The following is a 6,382-nucleotide window of genomic DNA, read 5'->3' as shown; positions in this document are numbered from 1 at the left end:
CTATCTATCATATACAGCATCATATACAGCATCATCAAATGCATTATTAAAAACCTGAAGCACTTTTTCTTCATTTTTAAACATGGCTAAAATACTTGTATGTGTATGTTTATACACACACATTCATCCAGGCTGATTATTTATGGTACACATGAGAAAAGAAAGAAAAGAAAAAAACATTTCAGACAAACACACTTCAGAAAAATGTAGACTATTTAACCAGTGAAATGAATCTGAGTTCTCACTATTAGGACAGAGCCAATTAAGAAGAGATTTAGTCCCCTTTAAAAAAAAAACTTGTAAGTATCATTAGCTGATTTTTATTCACGAGAGGCCCTCTTAACACATAAATTCATCTGATCAAGAATTAATTTGATTCAAAAGCTGTTACAGGGTACTGCATTATGCTAAGCTATTAAAACTCACTTGATCTTCATTTCAAACACTTTAAAAAAGGTTTCAACATGAGCAAACATCTTTAATTCATTTAAATATTTTTTTTATTGTGTGTGTGTGTGTGTGTGTGTGTGTGTGTGTATATGTTATATATATATATATATATATATATATATATATATATATATATATATATATATATATATATATATATATATATATCGTCATCATATTATAATGCCTAAGTTTGGACAAGAGATCATATATACGCCCCGCTACCCTAAACCTACCCAAGCGCGTGTCATATATACGCCATAAAGTGCGTATCATATGCACGCGAAAAACAGCGTATCATATGCACGCCAAAATGAGTTTTGGCGTATACATTCCACGACATTGCACACTCGTACTATTTATACGCATTTATGTGTGATCGGGTTGCCTGGTAACACTTTACAGTACAGGTGCACTAATATGCATTAATTCATGCTTAACTAATGAACAGATAATCATGAGTTAATGATGACTATTCATTGATTAAGTAATATGTAATTGTGGTTATGGGTTTTGAATTAATTTTGAATTAGTTAATAGTCATGTGCCCCAACAAGTAAAGTCATAACATAATGATACCTTTATAAATCATTAGTTAAGGATTAATTAAAACAGACAACCGGAAGTTGAAATGCATGGCTTTGACCCCTTGTGGTAATTAACACATCCCACCCAGCACCAGACGTCTTTTAGACGTTGTTTTTTGGGCTAATTCAAGTCGGCCCGTCATGGCCTTCATTTGGCCCCAAAAAAGACGTTGAAAATTGGGCTCTGTTTGGTCCGTCGGATTTGGTCCAAATTTAGCCCAAAAAAAGACGTTGAAAATTGGGCTCTGTTTGGTCCGTCGGAGTTGGTCCAAATTTAGCCCAAAAAAGACGTTGAAAATTAGGCTCTGTTTGGTCCGTCGGATTTGGTCCAAATTTAGCCCAAAAAAAGACGTTGAAAATTGGGCTCTGTTTGGTCCGTCGGATTTGCTCCAAATTTAGCCCAAAAAAGACGTTGCACATTGGGCTCTGTTTGGTCCGTCTGATTTGCTCCAAATTTAGCCCAAAAAAAGACGTTGAACATGGGCTCTGTTTGGTCCAAATTTAGCCCAAGTAAATGCGTCTGTTTCGACCACATAAACATAAACATAATTAATCAGTCTACTAAAGCAAGTGAAAAAATAGACTGTTGTATATTATAGGCTACATCTATTTCTGAACTTTTGTTAACAATCACTACATTCAGCCTTTAATGCATCCTTAAAAACATATTAGCCTACATATCACAGTTTAGACTGCAATAAACCACACTTATAGCCTATTAATAAATTAATTTTAATTGCACCCGTAATTTATTCACATAGGTTATATTTGAAGTGCACTGTTAAATATATTGAAATCCATTTCAAAATATATAATTAAAAATACATAAACGTTGTTCTACTAGGCTACATCTGCAACAGTAGGCTGTATGTCTTATGTATAGATTTTAATCAGCATTTAGCATTTTATTTCTACACGTAGCCTATACATTTCAAAAGCTATATTATATTAGCTATATTATAAACTGACTTATATTATAAACTGATCGTTTTTCATTCTCAATACAGCTTTATTCTCTTTCCATTTACAGGTTGATGCTAGAATTAGGCCTGCTATCCACTTAATAATGTATCAAGTTTCAGGACATTTTATCTGGTTATCAAATTATTAACTTTATTAATTCGACATTTATGCATTTATGTAAATGCTTCGTGACTTCTGCGTGTTTTAATGGGCGCGCGCGCTGAACATTCGCGTCACATTTGAACTGGAGCAGAGGGCGTTACCATAGAAACGGAGCTACGCAACTCAACTGACAAGCAGCAAAACTCCGTCTCTCATTGTTGTTTGCATAATTTCAGGTAAGTTTAGTGCCTATAATTACACAAATAGTACATACAAATGTTCCTTACACTTTTCATGTGTATGACACGCTTCCGTTGAATATTACGTTATAGAAATGGTTTAAGTTAACGTTAGTATCTTTGGAAAAAGTCCGTTAGCATCTTAACCGTTAGGCTAACGTTAACTACAGGCAGGTTAAAGCTCTTGTTAATGGAAGTTGGGGCTTTTAAAATCACATCTTATGTGTAGATGAGATATTTTGATAGTTTTGTTTGGAAGTAAGCTAATTAATTTAACCTAAAATATGAACTGTACGGTTAATCGGTGACGTCATTTAAACAGCATGAAAATAAGCTGATTTCATACACGTTATGATCTTACGTTGTACACTAATACTGATACAATTTGTTCTGTGATTCCAGAAGAAGAAAAAACCCTCTACCTACCGCATATATTTTATAATTTCCAATGGGAAGTACAGACAGAAGGAAACAGGTGATCTGAGAAAGCACTTTGAACTTCATATGCATTTTTTCACAATATAACGTTATATCAAATATGAATATACATCATATTTCATCTATATCACCATGCATCTGTAAATTTCTTTTGCAAATATATATATAGTTATTTAAAAAAAGGCATTAATGTACAAACATAAGTGACACTGTGTTAGTATTATTAAATAAGTAAACCAAAAAAATTTCATTCTATTTTTTTTTTTATATATATCTGTAAATTACTTTTTCTATTCTGCGTTTGTGCTGCTATAATTTATTTATAATAAACCTTACATTGAATAGGCTACTAAATATTTTTGTCTCTGTGACAGATGTTCGTAGATTCTTCCTTGCTGATGGCCGTGCACTAAGGTTGGAGCATACTCCTGTCGAAGAACATCTTTAGACATTATGTTCCATATGACTGGTAAGTTATACCAAAGTCCCTTTAAGACAAGTCCTTTCGCACAGTGGTCATCTTTAAAATGCTACTCGGGTATGCAAGAGCAGCTCCTATCTCTTTGAATAAAGGGAAGGTTTTTATGTAACAGTATTTATTATTATGTACTGTAAATAGCATTAGAAATACATAATTAATATCTATGTATATATGTATATTAATATCTATCTATCTATCTATCTATCTATCTATCTATCTATCTATCTATCTATCTATCTAGTTCATTAATATCAGTAGTGTGTATATATAGTCAACGATCTGTAGTGAGCCACTGTTCTTACCAGTGCCCGAATTCATAAACACAATATACTAATTCACAACCTAGGAAACTATGAAGCTGATTGAGACGCATCCTTTATGACACTGGACCTTGAGGGTCAAGAGTTGAGAACCCCTCACATACTAATTAGTCAATAATCACTGATGAAGAATGAGTACACTTTAATTTGCACAGAAATATGAAATATTTTGGAATAATCAGTGATGTTGTCATATTGTTTCCCTTTTGTTTGTACAGCTAAATAAAACCACAGGCCACTGCATCTTTTTACAGTGTGTGCAGGTTCCCAGTTTCAATTTTTGATGATGACATGAGGGTGAGTACAAGATGACCATATTTCCAGTGTACCATCCTTTTCAGTAGTTTACTTTTTTGTAGTACTTGCATAGTTATTTTAATTGTACAACATTTGCAATGTAGAGAAAGTAACAAAACTGTGTTGAAAATTTTAGTAAATTATTCTCATGCTATTAATCATGTTCAGTCTTTTGTGCCCTCAGGTGGAAACTAACAGACAACCATTGTTTTGTTTTGTGTTAACATTTACATTTGGGTTATTGTTTTCTTTCTCTCTTTAGATGCTGGAGAAAAACAGCCAGGCTAAAGTATTCAAAGTGGAAGCTTCTGTCGTGGTTCAATAATCCAGATTGGGATGGTGAAAGGAGCAGAAGAACAAGCGGTTTATTGATATGTTGACTGATTTACCTAATGTAAAACATTTAACCAAAACATTTCATCACCCACCTTTATGTTGTTCCAAACTGTGAGAATTTTATTCATCTTCTTTTTAATTAAATCTGAGAGATTTCTGTCCTTCCATTTCAGTTTATCCCAGAAAGGTAGTAAAGACATCAAAGTAATCCACATGCCTTCATTGGTTTAACCTCGATTTTATAAAGCAACGTGAATGCTTTGTGTGTGCAAAAATAATCAGCATATTTTTTCACAAAATATATATATCCGATGCATGTTCATGAGAGCACCACAATTGCATCCGTGTTGTGTTGGCTTGAGGCATGCTTGTGAACATGCTTCAGAGATACATCATTTGTGAACAAAAATGTTTTGTTTTTTGTGCACAGAAGGCATATGCTAAAACTTCATTTGTGTTCTGCAAAAAAGTCTTATGGGTTTGGAGCTACACAGGGGTAATTAATGACAATCTTAATTGTTGGGTGAACAATCTTTAATGAGTTCTTTGTGTTTATAATTGGTCATTGTTCTGTTTTATAAAGTTTTAATATTTTGAAGAAAAAAATATTCCGAAAAGATGGATTAATTTGATCAAAAGTTACAGTAAATGCTTAAACTGTGTGTGTGTGTGTGTGTGTGTGTGTGTGTGTGTGTGTGTGTGTGTGTGTGTGTGTATAAATGCTGCTCTTTTGAAAGTTTTATTTAAAGAATGCTGAAAAACTATCATGGTTTCCACAAAAATATGAAGAAGCACAACTGTTTTCAGCATTGATACTAATCATAAATTGTTCTTAAGGCATCAAATCAAGAATGATTTTCGAAGGATCATGTGACACTGAAGAGTTCAGCTTTGATAACAGGTATAAATTTGATTTTACATATAGAAAAGTTATTTTTTGTAATAATAGTTCACACAATTATTGTTTTTACACTGTTTGATGAAAATTGTTTTTGATATGTCAATAAACACATAGTTTGTGCACTCTTGTGTATTGTCTTATTTTGACATTAATTAAAATATTATATAATCGTCTTTTTCAGGCCTAATTTCAACCGTGAATATGCGGTTGAAATTAGGCCTGAAAAAGACGTCTTTTCAACTTTCACTTTACAACCAGATTTAGACGCAAGTGGGACGTCTTTGTATAGACGTCTTTTCAACGACCTGAAAAAGACGTCTTTTCACCTTTCACTTTTCAACCAAATTTTAACGTTGTTTAAACGTCTGGCAATGTCGTCTTTTCGACGTCTTTTCAACGAGTTTTTGCTGGGTGGGATTCATTTAAATTATTAATTAATATAATACATTATTAAGGAATAATACATTATGACACATTTAACTAATAACTATTTAATGATTATTTATTAATCATGTAGAATCTTCATTAGTTGCTGATGCAGTAATCATTAATAAATGGGTGTTCACCATTAGTAATACATTAACTCATGATTATCTGCATTAATTTAAGGGGGGGTGAAATGCTGTTTCATGCATACTGAGCTTTTTACACTGTTAAAGACTTGGATTCCCATCCTAAACATAGACAAAGATTCAAAAACTAATGTTGGACGTTTGATGGAGTATTTCTGTGTCAAAAATACTCCTTCCGGTTTCTCACAAGTTTCGGAGAGTTTTTTTCGAGAATGGCTCCACTTGACGTCGATAGAGTGGAAGGTCCTTGTATGGGCTGTACAGGCTCTTCTCCCGGAAGGGTGCGTGCACGCGTGACTAGAGACGAGAGAGCAAATGCACGGCGCCCATAAACACTCTCAGCTGCAGATCCACTCGTCTGTAGGGATGGGTATCGTTAAGGTTTTAACGGTATTACTACTCTTACTGATACTGCTTATCGGTCCGGTACTTTAACGGTATTCTTATCGGTACTTTTTGAGATTTTATATATATATATATATATATATATATATATATATATATATATACATATACATACATACATACATACATACATACATATACAAACACGAACAATTAACAAAAATACACAGCCTACACATGCAGTGCTTTAATTTCAGGAAGAATTCTAGTAAAATAACACTGCATAGTTCATCATAAATAGCCAAAATAATGCTTGTTAAAGCTGACGTTATTCAATCAAGAGCTGTGAGA

At 33.1% G+C, this 6,382-nt stretch overlaps 1 long non-coding RNA gene across 1 annotated transcript; it reads left to right on the top strand.

The window, feature by feature from the left end:
* Positions 1-2,052: 2,052 nt before the first annotated feature.
* LOC137074061 (uncharacterized) lies at positions 2,053-5,236 on the top strand. Its single transcript, XR_010904884.1, has 5 exons — positions 2,053-2,338; positions 2,744-2,816; positions 3,154-3,248; positions 3,799-3,877; positions 4,140-5,236. It is a non-coding gene; the product is annotated as an uncharacterized lncRNA (long non-coding RNA).
* The last annotated feature ends 1,146 nt before the right edge of the window (positions 5,237-6,382 follow it).

Source organism: Pseudorasbora parva, chromosome 4 (assembly GCF_024679245.1).
Source record: "Pseudorasbora parva isolate DD20220531a chromosome 4, ASM2467924v1, whole genome shotgun sequence".
Taxonomy (NCBI): domain Eukaryota; kingdom Metazoa; phylum Chordata; class Actinopteri; order Cypriniformes; family Gobionidae; genus Pseudorasbora; species Pseudorasbora parva.
The sequence above is the reverse complement of the archived record's forward strand: the minus strand, read 5'-3'. Positions and strand labels throughout refer to the sequence as shown.